The following is a 15,250-nucleotide window of genomic DNA, read 5'->3' on the forward strand; positions in this document are numbered from 1 at the left end:
GCTTGCATCTAACAAGCAGAGCAGACCCGAGAACACAGCGAGTCTAGTTGCCATCAAACAAATCGTAGCACTTTACTCCAAATGCTCTATTCAAAAGCTCTGTCTCCCGCAGGAGCCAGACAGAGATCGCAATGGCGGCACAGCCCCAGGAAGTCGCGCTTTAAAATGACACAGCGTTTTTTCTGCTACTGTTGCCGAATCAGGAAATCTCTCTACAGCACGCCACCAACAAACAGCAAAAATCTGTGTTAAACTCTCTCTCCCTTATTTTTAAGCCTTCTCAGGTTTTTTAAGTGGGTTTAGTCCGTCACGTGGGGCGCCAACTGTAGTAATAAGAGCGGCGGGGCTGCGTTCCCAGCACCCGGGCCGCCTGCTCGGCTAGCTTATGCCCCAAAATAATTACACAGACACTGTATTCTTTTAAGCACTGCTTGGCCCTTTAGCTCTAGCACTTACAGGCTAATTCTCACATCCCAATCAACCCATCTCTAATAATCTGTGAGAACCGGTCTTACCGGGAAGATTCTAGCCTAGTCCATCCTGGGTCGGAGCTTCATGCCGGGAGCGGGGCATGGCGTCTCTCTCTCAGGCGTCTGCTCCCTAGAGGAGAGCTGTCAAGTCTCTGACCTCACTTCCTCTTCCTCCCAGCGTCCTGTTCTGCCTACTCCTCCCACCTATCTTTCAACCAATAAAATGGGCCAGGGCAGTGCCTTTATTAGCCAATGACCTTCCTCCATCACACAACCTTCTGTAATGAGATCTGGTGCTCTCTTCTGAAGTGCAGGCATAACACTGTATATATAATAAATAAATAAAATCTTTTTTTTAAAAAAGAGGGGCTAATTGCTATCCCAGGAGGAAAGGAGAAGTGTATGCACAGAGCAGGAGATGGGATCTACAGCATATAAGTTGGCCTTTCATCTGAGTAAGGACATGTCATGCCCAAGCACCAGAACAGAGGCTGGAGTGCCTAGCTAATGCTGATGGCATGGAGAGATATTTATATGGATCATGTTTTATATAACATATAAATGTGCATATATGACATCACACAGTAAAAGCGATCTGTATATTATATGTTAGTCCTCTTGGGTGGAAGGGAGTTACCATTTTGTTACCTGGATCATGTTGAAGGAAGAAGACAGCACTGATCCCATTCCCAGGACCTACTGGAACATGAGTGTACCCACTTTCCCTCACCCCAAATAACCCATGTTTTATAGGTTTCTTTTCAGTTCTTCATTCCTGAGGCAGAGATAGAAACAGCCAGTTTCTTTTGTCTTCTGTTGTGTGTTAATTGGCAGTTGATGAGTTCTCTGGTTTGGATTGTCTGTTCTATTTCTTTACTGGCCTATTTTCCTGTTGGGTTAATTTTAAGGTGAGGGCTCAAGCTGTCATGTGCACAGCAAACAAGTCTTGCCCATTTGTTATTTCTGTAATTACAATTATGGTGGGTTTTGCTACACAGACCTTTTTCGTTTCTTCATCTTTTCTTTTATGGTTTCTGGTTTTCATCACATACTTAGAAAGCCTATTCCCACCCCAAGATTCCTTCTAGTGGTCTTATGGTTTCATTTTTACATTAAATTTCTGAGCCATCTGGAGTTTATTTTCATGTGGAGTGTAAAGTACAAAACCTAACTTGTTGTTCCAACGTAATTTCTTGGATGATATGCTTTTAATGCACTTATTTGAAGTGCTACCTTGGTCACACACTGCATTTGAATGAATTTTGTATCTCTTCCTTCCTTCAAGTATCCGTTGGATGTTTCCTGAGAGTTCAAGGCCAGCCTGATCTACAGATCAGTTCCAGGACAGCAAGGGCTGTTACACAGAGAAACCCTATCTTGAAAAACAAACATAAAGCCTTCCTGCTAGAGGTAGTGACCTTGCCTTGAAAACTGAGAATGGTGGTAAGGCAGGTAAGGGAGACATGAGTCAACACTAAAGCTTAAAGACAGGATGAGTTTTGGATGGGAACAAGAAGACATTCGGTATGAACTCAATGTGCATGCAGCTGAAGAGGATGGGGCTGTAGCTGGCATCAGACCTGGGTCAGGAGTTACAGAGTCTCAGATAGTGCCGTGTTGCCAGCTTGGATAGAAAGAACAGGGATAAACCACTCTGGCTTCTTGGCAATGGGTGACAGAGTGGGTTAACAGCAGCAGCCAAAAGAGCAGAGAAGAGGTGACACTGGTGTAGGCGTGGAGATGGCAGTGGGTGTGGGTGGAAGTGCTCAGGAAGGCAGAGCTGCAGTCAAGACTTGCAGATTGTTTGGTCAGATGTGGAGGAGCCCCTCAGTCAGGGAGTTAAGATTTATTTGGAGCAGTTTAATCTGAGACTAAAACATTCCACCTCCCAGGGAAGCTCCTTAAGACAGAAGGTAAACCATTCAAAAGAGCTTCAGGAACTTCCTAAAACTGAACAGATTTACTCTCTCTCCCAAGAGTAAACAATAAAGACTGCCAAGAGTCACTCTCAGACAAGCCAAGTTGTGAAGAAGGCTGAGACCAACCCAGCTGCCCAAAAGGAGAAACCAGCTGAGTTGTCTGGAAAGTTACTTAAAAGGGACAGTTTTTAACCTGTTGAGCTGCAGGTTGCGCAGAATGTTCCAGATTTCCAGCTTTTGTGAACTGTCACATGTGTTTGGATGTCTTTGAGTCACTTTTGTTCCAGTTAGTAACCCTCATCCATATTCCTGTAAGTAACCCCAACAAAGCCCATTGGTTCACCAAGTTGAACTTGGGTAATATGCATACTTTGATCTGTTGTAGACTCTGTATCTGGGATGAATAAATGTGTGTGTTCTAAAAGTCTAGCACAAAACAAAGGCTTAGAATGGCAAGACAATAAATTTTTTGAGCATGTTTTAATTTAGTTGATTCTTAAACATCCATGTGGTGAATTCAATGGCAGCAGCAAACATTTGTTGAGCATTGCCAAGTAACAAGCTATAGTCTAGCAGAATGCATGTGCTGTACTTAACTCTTACAGTGTCCCACAAAGGCAGGTATTGGTACTCTTGCTTCAAACGCACAGATAGGAAATTGAAACCTAGACAAGTAACTTGGATAATTTGCATATCCAGGATTTGTACCTAGATAATCTGGTTCCGGAGCCTGAGCATCTAACTTTCATATCTCCTGATAAGTGGGGTGTCAGGGAAGCCAAGACAAGTTTTTCTAGAAAGAAGGAGCAGTTAGTTTTACCTGTGAGCTGTGAGTTTGGCAATTGAATTAGTGCCAAGACTGATCTTAAGCAAGCGGTAGGCTGAAATCCTGATGGGAATGAGATTGTGAAAGAATGGGAGTAGACACAGTAAGTCTAGAAAACTCCTTTAGGTTTTTCCCAGTAGAGGAACAGAAATGGAACGGCAAATAGAGGTGGGAGTGAGGTTCACTGAGATTAAAATTAATAATCATAATAATGTTGATGGGAAATGTTCCAGGTAAAATGGACAGTTCTTTTGAAGTGCTAGGGATTGAGGTCATGGCCTTGTACATGCTAAGTGGGCATTATACCACTGAGCTAATGACAGGCATTGTTTGTGATACAAAAGAAAAGGAGATAGTTAAAGGGTTAAAGAGGTGGTTCTGTGAGTAAACTGTCTGCCATATAAACATAAGGACCTGAATTCAATCCCTATGACCTCAGTATTTAAAAAAAACAGGTGCCTTGATACACCTGTAATCCTGACACTGGGATGACGGTGGAGACAGGAAGATGTTACTGGCCAGCTAGTCTAGTTGAACCAGCATGCTCCAGGTTCAGTTATCAATCTTATTTCAAAAAATAAAATGGCCCAGTATAGTGACTCATATCTTAAATTCTAGCAGTCTAGAAGCAGAGGCAGGTAGATTACTGTGAGCTCAAGGCCAGCCTGGTCTGTATAGCAAGATGCAGGCCACACATGGCTACATAGTGAGACCCTATCTTGATAGATATATAGACAGACAGGCAGACAGACAGGTAGGTAGGTAGATACATAGAACAGTTGAGGAAGTCTGTGAAGGGCTAAAGCAAGTATATAAATCAGGATGGGAGCTCTGCGAAGCTTGATGTATTGTTGTTCCAGAAGCAACTGAACAAACCCTTAGAAAAATAGGAGGTTTTGGTAAAAATGGAGGCCTGGATTAGAGATTCTAGAAGTCCAGACACCATGGCATGTACCTAAAGTGGACTTGATAGTCTTTGGAGATACAAACGTACATAAACTTGGGAGGTGCAGGTTGGGGATGCCTGGTCCCCAGGTGTGACTGACTTTAGCCCTGCTCCATTGCTGCTGCCTCCAGTCATCCTCCCACTGCTGTTTCAGAGGACCGTGGAGCTGAGCTTTCATTCAGAAACAAACTGGCCCATTCCAAGAAAGATGAATTTGGGAGATCTTTTCCTGGAAAGGGTTCCAGGAGGTCTTTGCTAGGTGGAGGAATGAAGTAGAGAGAAATCTGTCAAAGGGGAAGTGGGCTACCCAGAGCAACACTACTAATGGAACTTTCTGTAATGAGGGATGCAACTACTATCTGTGCTCTCCAGCACAGTAGCCATCAATCCCATGGGGTGGCTGAGCATTTGAAATGGGGCCAGGATGACAGAGGAAGAGAATTTCCAACGGTATTTCACTGTGACTCATTTAAACTTCAGTTGGGCCCCTGAGCAGGACAGATGCAGCTGTTTAGAAATAGCTCTCTGCCAGACCTCCCAGCCCAGGATCCCTGTCTGGTCAGGGTTCCCATGGACCTCCCCCCAATCTCCAATGACCAGTGATGCCTCTGTAAGCCAGTACAGCTCTACAGATATATACTGGTTTCGGGTTATATAGTCACAGATCCCTAAGCCTGAAATGGGACAAGAGGAAGAGAAGAATGGAAGGCACAATGCCAGCCTAGAGTCATGTGGTCAGTTCATGGCCCACAGATATAGATTACTAAAACTACATGCCATGGACAGGGGCCAAGGGCATCCTCCAGCATGGTCAGTCTGATCCTTTTTGATGACAGCCAGGCCTTTGCCCAGAGCCTGACTTTTCATGATTGGGCCAGGAATCTGACCAACAGCAACTTGGGCAAGAAAAAGAAAGATGCTCATCTCAGTTGAAAGATGGACAGGGAAGTAAAGCTCCTCCTTGCATGGACAAGGAGCAACTCCCTACACTTCTTCCTTCTAGTCTCCCAAAGGCTGCCACCCTTGGTGAAGTCAAGACAGCTAAGAATACAGGAAGGTGTCCGAGAAAGATGAGTACGTCTACAGCCTGCAAGAGGTGAGCCTACAAATAACCTGCCCTTCCTGGATGAAGACGGCTTCAGGGATGTGCCGCATCCTAGGTGCTGCTCTCCAGTCGGAAGGGCAGAGGTCCACCCAAGAGAACAAATCCATAGCTCTGACACTTGAAAGCTCCTCTATCAGCCAGTGGCTTACTAGGCGAGGCTTAGCAGGACCAGGGGCTGAGGTACCTCTTTCTCTGCTTCCTGCAACCAATGGGGCTGTTCAGAATTTCAAATGCAGGCTGCCAGGCCTCCTAGTACAGGGCCCATTAGAGCCATGGGCCCCACAGACTCCAGTATCCACTATGCCTTCCTGTTTCTGAGCAGGTGACCGCTTCCATACGTTCCTCTTCCAGACACTGGTTCACAGTGCCCAACAGCCATCAGTCCTGTGAGAGGGTCCCAAGAGCCTGGAATACTTCTGAGGCAGCAATGGGGCCTCCTGGGGGTTGGATTGGGGTGGACTCCAGGAACAAGCTCACAGTTAAAGCCAGACAGCCTCTCTACTCTCAAGACTGACAAGCCCAGGCCCTCAGCATGGCCCCATGCTGGCTAGCAGTGGCTGAGTTAGTTCTGGAGATGAGGGGGCGCTGGGCAGGGAGCCCACTGTCTCCTCCTCATGACTTCCCTTCCTCCTCATCCCAGGAGCCTCCTTGCCGGCCAACTGTACTAAAACTCCGGAAAACCATGGCGGGGAGGTTTTCCAATTAGAACATTCTTTTTCCGATCTGTGGATGATTCTTAAAGCAGCAAAAAGCCATTCTTCAGGGCATGTGGGGATTATCTGCCAGCAAGGCCTTGGCTCAGCTTGTGCACTCGTGCTCTGGAGGCCTAGCCTGGGGCAGCTTCAGAGCCAGAGAGAAAAGGCAGAGTCTGTTCTGGGGCATCAGGTCATTCAGACAGAGACTGCTAGTAGAGTGTGTCCTGCTTATTCAAAACAGTGTATTTGCAAGACAGCACAGCTCCAGCACAGCGCTGGAAGTCCTTTGACAGTGGCCCATCTCAGGAAGCGCATAGCATCCCAGTCCCCTTACTGGAAGATAAGTTAAAGACTCCCAGCAGTTTGCAGCCTGCAGAGCAATCAATTCCTGAGCATGGAAGTTGGTCTTCAGAAAGAGACTTCTCTGCCTCTGCCACCACCCCAGGAGCTACCTGTTCCTGGGTGAGACGGAGGTGGCAGTGCAGTGTAGTGGGTGCTCTTGACAAGAAAGAGTGTTTGTCCTTGCTGGGGAAGAGACAGAGCCTCATAATGGACAGTGCAAACTGCTGGGGTTGTAGGAGGTCCCTGAAGGCAATGTTTTGTAGGAGAGGAACTCACCCCAAATGCTAAGAGTTTGGGCTACCTCCTAGCAGGTGAGCTGATCCCTAGTGTCACAAGCTCAGGGCTCCATAGATCTCTTTCTGGGTGTAGCTCTGCTTGGCTTAGGGACCCCTAGCCCCAGGGGACCCACCCTGTTGAGAGTCAGCAGAGTCACCCAGCAAGTATAAACTGGTTGAAGAGCTTAGCAGGATGAGGCAGCAGGGCAGGACCTGGGAAGGGGGGGGGAGAGGGGATTAGGGTACAAGCAGGAACGTGGCACTCCCTGTACACAAACTCAAGCACCCCAGCTTCTACCAATTGAACACATAGTCCATCTGGAGCCTCTGGACTCAACTCTGCACCAGACTGGCTTCAATCTTAAGGTCCCGCTCCCTGCTTCCATTTCTCCATGCGTACAGCTGCAGGGTTCAGGCCATTTGTCGCCAGTGTATTCTGGTATAGGAATCCTCCCCGGGCCTCCTCTGGGTTCTGGTAGCTTTCAGGGTACCACTTGTTCCCTTCCAAGCCTGGGAACTCTTCGGCTAAATTGGCCTGCCTGCGTTCTGTTTCCAGCCTTGCAGATGGGAAGGGGCCACCCTGGCAGCTTAGTGATCCTGCTAGCCCATTCTCTCAGAAAGCCACCTGTCCCTTGGTCCATCTGTTGACTTCAGTCTGGTCTTCCGGAGAAGCTATTTTGGCTGTCTACTCTTGAGTTGTGACCCTCGCTGAACAGAGCCACTCCCTGCCACCCCTTTCCTTTCCTGGCAGTCCAGCCTGCTCTTGGAGCCTTCTACACTTAGAAGCAGCACCTGTGCTTTCAGAGTAATGCCTTGTTGATGGCATGCCAGGGGGCTACTGCCCAGTCTCCTTGGGTGCTGCGACCCAAGCTCAAAGGATGCCGGAGCTATAAAGAAAGGTGGAGGGGAAAACTGCAACTCTGAAAGGAGACATTTTGGCTAGTCTCAGAGCTGAGCCAGGGGCTGCAAGGCACAGTAGTGGAAAGGAAGGCCACAGAAACCTTGGGCTAGAATTTGTGGGGTGTCCGAGGAAAGGTTCATGAAGACAACAACTTGACAGCTGAGAATGGGTAAAAAATTACCTGATGTCCCCAGAGAAGAAATGTCGTCCCAAACCAAGGGGCTTGGTCATATGACAGCACTTGGTTTATCTGAGTCCATATTACGTGTGCATATCTGTATGCTAGCACTTGAGAGGCTGAGGCCAGCATGGGCTACATAACATCCCTCCTCCCCACATGGTGCCTGGCTGAGGTATCTGGAGGTACCCCTGGAAGAGGGTGGGAGTGGAAAGCATCATTGGAAGAGTCTGTCGAGGCAGTGAACAGGTGGGCAGGGCAGGGCAGGGCAGGGCAGCTACCATTCGAGTCAAACCCGTTTCCAGGCAAGATCCACTGCAGGGCCTGGCAGCCAGGCTGAGAGGGAGGAGTCGAAGGCTGCTCTCTTTGACTAGACCTGTCATGAGGGATCTATCCTGGGCAGGGACTGAGTCACTTCGGACAGGAAAAGAGCTTGCGGCCAGTTATGCTTTTGGATACCAGTCCCGTTCATGCTTTTCAGATAGTCCTGATTCAAGGTTCTGGAGCAGGCAGAGCTTTCTGTTTTCTGGTGGACCTTGGGAGACAAGTGCCATCCCCTTATTCGTCCCTCCTCATGGTGTATCACTTCATTTTACATTCTGCCTCTTTTTAGGCTAGGTTCCAAAGGGTGTGTGATCTACTAGATCATATAGTTAGTACGTTTGGGAGCTAGGATGCCAAGCCAAATGCAAGACCATATCAGTAGCCTCTGTGGAAGAAGGGGAAGAAGCATTAGATGCTAGTCACTAGTCTGGGGCCAACTGAATTGAAAGGAGAAAGCCACCTATTAGCAGAAGACAAAGAGTAACCGCTCCCCCAGAACATGTGGAGTTCTTCTTTTCTGTCTGATAAACCCCTTGAAGAGAAGAGCCCTTCTTTTAGACTTGCAATCTCCCACCTCTTCCTTCTACAAATGCCCCAGATTCCCTGGTCTGGTTTCTGTGACCCAGAGATCATCAGACAGGGCACCAACCTCACCATGGAGAAGAAAGGGAACTGGGGGAGTGAGTGCACAGAAGGAAGTGCTCAGCTTGACTAGGTGGCAGGCTGCAGAGGGTGAAGTCTGAGGAATGACTGAGTTCACGAGCAGAGGGCTAGAGGAAAGGCACTTCAAGAGTGTGAGCACAGTCTGCGGTGTGAGGACCCATGATGGACTCAGAAGACATGGGGAAGGCAGGGGACTGGCTGCTCTTGCATACAGGTTGACCACAGGGAACCCCTTAGGCCTTCTGAAGACATCCATCCACTTTGATCCGAAGAATAACAGGAAACTGTAGGAAAGAGCTCTAAGCAGGTAACATCTGGTCATAGTCACTCAATGAAGCTGCTTAAACAGACTTCCGTGTGATAGCTGGGTGGGAAGGAAGTATAAGTTGCAAGGAGACACCAGTGGGCAGATTTGAAGGCTGTAGCTATAAAATTGGCAAGACTTGAGAAGTAGGACCTATTGGCTTCTCTCTTCTCTCCTCTCTCCTCTCTCCTCTCTCCTCTCTCTCTCTCTCTCTCTCTCTCTCTCTCTCTCTCTCTCTCTCTCTCTCTCTCTCTCTCTCTCTCTCTCTCTCCTTGAGCTACCTTAACTATCTCCTCTGTTGTAAGGCCTTCCCTGACCTCACAGGTAGGGTTAGGAGCCTTTGTGGGGTGTTCTTTTAAATTCAACAACCCCTACACCCTCTCACCCTGTGTCTTGTACACATTAAGTATCCAACAAACATGAAAGAATGTCATTTATCAAACTGAATGTGTGTCTTCTGGCCTGGTCTGAGAGGTGGTCCTGATTTCAGCGTTCTGCCCTGCCCCCTCCAAGAATGACTTTCCAGGGTACAAGTTTTCCCAGGCGCCAGACAGAAGTTTTTTGCTCACTTTTTTCTCCCCTCCCTGACTTCCTGCATGATCTCAACCACCAGTCGCCACCCCCCACCCCGGTCCTTTCCCCGCCCCTGTCTGGGATCTCCATCTGTAAAATGGATCTAGGCACAGTAGTTCTCGACAGAACTGATCCGCCAGCATCTGTGGAAGTCGTTGGCCCAGAGCCTGGGCCAGATCTCACCGGGCGCAGGCAGGGACGCCACTAGGCAGTGGGGCCCTTCACACGGTGGAGGCCTCCCAGCCCCGGGGCTGGGTGCCCAGAGGAATTAGCCTGGAAGTTTTCCATGGCGGCAAAACTTTCTGGAGCTCACTCCAAGCCAGGCGAGTGGAGCCCCAGCCTTGATTTCTCCAGCAGCCCCGCGGGACGGAGCAGGGAAGGGGTGGGAGGACCGAGGACACTGGCGGGAGAATGTGCGGAATGTGCCAGGCGCATCTACCTACCCCAGGAGAGGGCAGAGGAAGGGGGCCGGCCGAGGGGAGGGGCGAGGGGCGAGGCTCCCTGCAGCCGGAGAAAACCTGTTTGTTCTAGGGCGGGCGGAGCCCAGTCCGTGCCTCCCTGGTTCCCTGCGCTCCCCGCTGCGGCCCACGCCCGTCGACGCGGCCCGGTAGGGTCAAGCGCTGCCCACCCGAGGGAGCCCGCGCACCACACTCGCCTGACCCTCTGCCCATCCCACAAGCCAGGCACCTGTACCAGGTAGGGTTGTCGAGTTGCCTGCCGTCCGAAGGACGCGACTGATCGGGAGGCAGCACCCGGTCTGTGTCCTGGACACAAGGAAGAGCCTCAGTTTCCCTACCCATAATTCATACTTGCTCCAAGCATCCCTTCTGGGGTTCCCATCAGGGAGGCAGTACCGTCGGTTTTCTGCTTTTCACTGCTAGTGAAGAAACTGAGAGGCAGGGTACTTCAGTGTGACCAAGAAAGGCAAGTGGCCCTCTGGCCAGCCTTGTTCCTCTGTCCTAATCATTTGAGGATGAGACTGATTGTTGGTAGAGCGCCGGCTGGGAGGGGGCAGGGTGAGTCTAGAGTTGGTGTTTTGCAAAAATCACGGAATCTCCCATCCTCGGTAAAATGTGCCCATTTTGTAGATGAAGAAACTGAGGTGCAGAGGCAAACTCCGAGAATCCCCTCAATGGCCTGGAGCCTAGGGCAAAGGGACTTGATGGTGGTTTGTGATAGACATGTGCTGGGCATTGGGCAATCTCAGGGCTGGAAGGGAGCTGCTCATACTCAGACAGAAGGCGCCGAATCAAGTGTCACTGTGGTGTTATCAGTGGGATCTGCCGTATACAGTCTCTGTGACTGGATTCTTTGTGCGGGGGCAGGGGGAGCCAAGAGCCTCGTCCTCTTTGGAACTGCATAGTGATACTTGGCCTCTGAGAACGACTGAAAACTCAGGCCCTCCTGTCCACCCTGCCACTTCCTTCCAAGCTGGCAGCTCCACTGGTCACAGGGAGAAGCCTACCAGGCCCACCTTCCCCTTCTGGGCCGTTGAATCTCTGCAGTTTGTTGGGAGTTGTGTTCCCCACAAGGCATTTTTACTGAGTTTTGATATTAAGGTGGTTGGTGACACTTGCTCTTGGACTTGTCTTGGTCTCATGGCTCCTTGGAGTTCTGGTCATGGTACCTGGATTGGGGTAGAAAGCAGGTTTCCACAAGCTGATGAGCCTGAAGTGGTAAGGGGCTCTGAATCCCAGAGCTGCAGTTCGGAGGCTTAGGAGGTTATCTTCCCATAGCCTCAGCTGGCTCATCTGAACAAACAGTGCCAGCTTGGGTGCCAACAAGTCTCCAGGGCACAGGTGCATTCACCAGGTCCAATTTGCTGGAGGGCTTTAGTGTATGTGCTGTTCACCTCACCACCCTCAGCCCACTCACCGCAGAGTTTGACGGAACAGTGCCATCTCACCTGTCCTGCTCCTGTGGGTTCTCAGCCCTGGCTAAGGTAGGCATTGGCACCTGTTGCTGAACTTTTTTCTGCATGCCAAGAAAACACCCCCAATTCTGGATTGATGTATTCTGAAAGCCAGAAACCTGCCCTTCTCCTCTCTCACTGAAGTCTCCCTTTAGTTTGGACGTTGCTTCAAGCCATAGCCTATACTGTGCCAGGTCACACATAACACAAATTTGCCTTCTGCTTGCTGAGCCCTGAGGCCACTTTCATTGCCAGCCCCATGGTGACATGGGACAGAATCATTGCCAGGAAAGAAGAAAGCTGCTTTCTAGGGTTCTGGGGCTCAGAGAAACTTCCTGTGTTGCAGTCCAGACTTTGGACACCCATGGTTGGGAATGGACCTGGGTGCCCACAACTTGTCCAGCCTCTTCTTCCCAAGCCAGGCCCTCCCTTGCCTCTTGCTCCCATGATCTTAGAGGAGGAATCATCATTCCCAGTTAAACCCTCTCCTTGTACCAAAATGCTTAAATAAAAGGTGGGGAGCAATCTAGGCCATAAGAAGTGCCCAGATTTGTACAAGTGGATAGTTGCTGAACCGGATTCTGAACTCAGTGTGGCCTCTGGGCCTTTCTCTTACCCATGAGGCCATAAAGACACTATTCTCACTGACAGCACACCCTGCTAGGGACAATACGTTGGCTAGTTCATCCCCCTGATCTGCTGTCAGTTCCTGTAGTTCATTGTCCTGGTCCTAGTATGAGCTGGCTCTCCATTGATATGCCTGGTGTCAGTTCATTTTTCTCAAAGGGAAACTGAGACGTGGAATGGAGCCCTTTTACCTTGTGTGGATCCACGTGGAAGCATCTGGTAGGTCTTTTCAGTTCAATTTCCCTGCTAGAATGGTCAGAGTTAGAGGGTGTGGACAGGGAAAGGGGTCTGAGTGGAAAAGAGACTGGCAAACTCAATGCCGTTTTCCTGGGCTGATGTGCACACTTGGGCTCAGAGGCGAGGAGGCTGGAAGGGATCTGCAGCTCAAGCAGATGTCCCTGGGGAATTTTCTCTCAGAAACACGCTCTGGGCTTTTCCTGTGGGCAGTGCTGACTTCTTGTTTTGAGGGAGAGCTAGGAACTTAGGGGTTAGGTAGAGCAGAAGACGGGCAGTTCTTTACTTACTTGGTAGCCCCTCTTCTTGTACAGTTGCCCTTGAGGTTACTGCTGGTGGCCTGGGGGGAGGCTGTGGAGCTCTAGAGACACACCCTGGATTCAGAGGAGACTTGGCCTCTGGGGCAGTGGTGGGCAAGCCCAAGCTACTGGTGGTGCCTGTTGGTGGTCCCTGTCTTTGTATCTGTCTGTGGGCACATCTCAGGCCTGAGGTTCAGCCCCCTTGGGCTAATCCCTGTGATGGTTGGCTCAGAACACCACTTTGTGATGACTAAGTCACTTTTCCAGAGAGCTTGATGTGGCAGACAGTTGCTATGGAGAGAAGAGTCACCAGGATTCCAGTCACAGGAATGGGGAGCCCTGTTGAAAATGCTGACATCAGGCACTGCCTGGTTTAGCCTAGAAAGAAAAAAACCACAAAACCCAAAAAACAGACCTTGCCTCACTATTTCTGTCCATGAGCGCACTCATCTCTCCTACTCATTCTTCTATACTTTAGGACCTGAGCCAAGGGCGCCTCCTTGGGAAATGCAGAACTCTGGCAGGGCCCTCAGGGCCTGTCTCTCTTCCTCTGACTTCTGTGTATCTCCCCAGCACCCAGCCTGACTAGTACTTTGCCATAGGTGCTTGTTGCAGAAAAGAAAGTGTGATCTTGGGCAAATGCATTCTCATCTCTTGACTTCCATATTCTTATCCCAAAATGAGGATTGTTGTAGAGGCAAGGATGGAGTGAAAGGGACTTTGGGTTTAAGCTGGGCAGGGAAGTATGAGAGAGGGTACAGAGGACCTGGACGGGAAGCCTGTGGAGAGAGCTGGAGGGGCTGCTGGGGAGTGATCCTTTCTCACTAGAGGATCACTTGCAAAAAGGACAAAAGCAGTCTGGGCCAAAGTTAGGAGCAAGTGGGGCTGAGTTCTTATTACCTTGTGCTCTGGCAGAGAGTGGACAAGTGGCTGCTGTGGGGTACGCAGGGGAGAAAATGTTGAGGAGGTGGTGGCTTCCAAAGTCCCCAGCCCCTTTTGACCTCGTGATGTGCCCATCTGCAGATGGAGATAGCATCTCTGAGTGACTAGGCTGGCTTGAGACCTTAGAGCTCATGTTGCAGAAAGCTATTGGGATGTGAAGGTGTTGAGATCGCGCAGGTAGCTTGGCCTGTGGAGGAAGCCCTAGGAGCTCTTCATGCCCTTTCTTGTACTGCGGAGGCAACAATGGTAACAATGCAAATGGCTCATATGGGGAATTAGAGCAGGGGTCTTGGAAGCAAAAGGTCCCATGGTTCCTGCTATCCTCAGCAGGCTGGCCTCACCTAGATATCTCAGAGGCATCACTGAGCGCTCTTCCCAGCATCCCTTAGTAGTCCTGTAGACCAAGGCACCCCTGAAGTGACCCAGTTTCTCTAAGCAGGTGTTTGAGTCCATCCCTCTGAGAGCCAGAAAATGGATACAGGAGAGCCGGGGAAATTCTGGGGTCTTGGGAATGGCAGATAGCTAACAGTACTCCTTCCCCTTTGGGGTTTCAGCTCCCTACCCAGTTGGGAAGGACTTGGCCTGTGTCAGACATCTTCTTCCCAGGATCTGCAGACGCCAAGAAGTCTAGAATCTGGGGTTTGGGGATGGGATGGCAGGAGATGAAATTCCAGACTTTCATGTAGAAGTCATTTACCTGTAAAGCACATTTAAAATACACCCCCCATGCTTGCTTTTTCCATATTACATTTTCCCCTCTGCAACCCAAGTCTCTTCCAACTTTTTTTCCACGTAGTATCCCTCCTTCCCTCTGCCTTGTTGGCTTGCAGGCAGGAGCTCCAGTGATTAGAGCAATGGAGACAGGTCGCAGGCTCCTGCCAGAGGGGCCCAGCCTTCAGTTCCTAGGATCTGTACACTGAGTAGCAGACTCAGGAACTCAGACAGGAGCCAGCTGCTGCTCAGCCTTTGCTCTGGCAGAGCCAGCTCTGTCCAAGGTCTCTAAATCACTTGCAACTCCCCTCCCAATCCCAGTTCTGGATCTCAGCACCTCCTGCACTAGCGACAGCAGTGTCTCTTCTGGATCCTTATGGCTGGAAAGCAACCTGTCTGCTGACTACTGCTGGGGCTCAACTTGAAGACAGTGGGACTCAGAATGCCCAAGGTTACAAAACCTGGCCACAGGAGGCTGCTTCACAAATGTAACATTTCATCATTCCAGTCCTTTTGGCCTAGAGAATCAAGTTGGCAGCTTGCGTGATAGCTTAGGTCAGTCTGGGTCCAAACTTCATGGACCAAGTGCATTCCTTGAGAAAGGATCGAACCAGCGCAGCTAAGTATGCTGAGTTTAAGTTGGGGATAGAGGTCGTGTTTCCTAGCATTTTCAGCCCCTCATAACTCCTGGCAAGGACCTGGAGTGAGAACCCAGTGCTTTTTCCAGCCTGGCAAACCCCATGTACCTGCTCATCCTTGCACTTCTTTCTGCAGCCTCTAGAGGGAAACTGCGGCAGCCAAGACTGCCTGCTATGCTGGCCTTCCACCACCCATACAAAGCAGCAAACACTCTTTGGGTTCTGGTGGACAGGGTGATAAGCAGAGAAGCTGTTCTGATGCCTCTGCTTTCCCCACAGGAAAAACCAGATACGGGCTTGGATACATTTTGAGAACAAGGCTTCCCTAAGGCCATCCTTGCATCTGCTGGCATAGGTTGGGTTGGG

General features: G+C 49.9%; 1 protein-coding gene across 1 annotated transcript in view; it reads left to right on the forward strand.

The window, feature by feature from the left end:
* Positions 1-10,138: 10,138 nt before the first annotated feature.
* Positions 10,139-15,250, forward strand: part of LOC121440254 (zinc finger protein 185-like) — a 51,832-nt gene continuing 46,720 nt past the window's right edge. The window contains exon 1 of the mRNA XM_041641010.1: positions 10,139-10,217. The gene's annotated coding sequence lies outside the window, so the exon portion shown is untranslated. The remainder of the gene's footprint in view (positions 10,218-15,250) is intronic.

This window comes from Microtus oregoni, unplaced genomic scaffold (assembly GCF_018167655.1).
Source record: "Microtus oregoni isolate MIOR12 unplaced genomic scaffold, Mior012 000067F_000, whole genome shotgun sequence".
NCBI lineage: Eukaryota > Metazoa > Chordata > Mammalia > Rodentia > Cricetidae > Microtus > Microtus oregoni.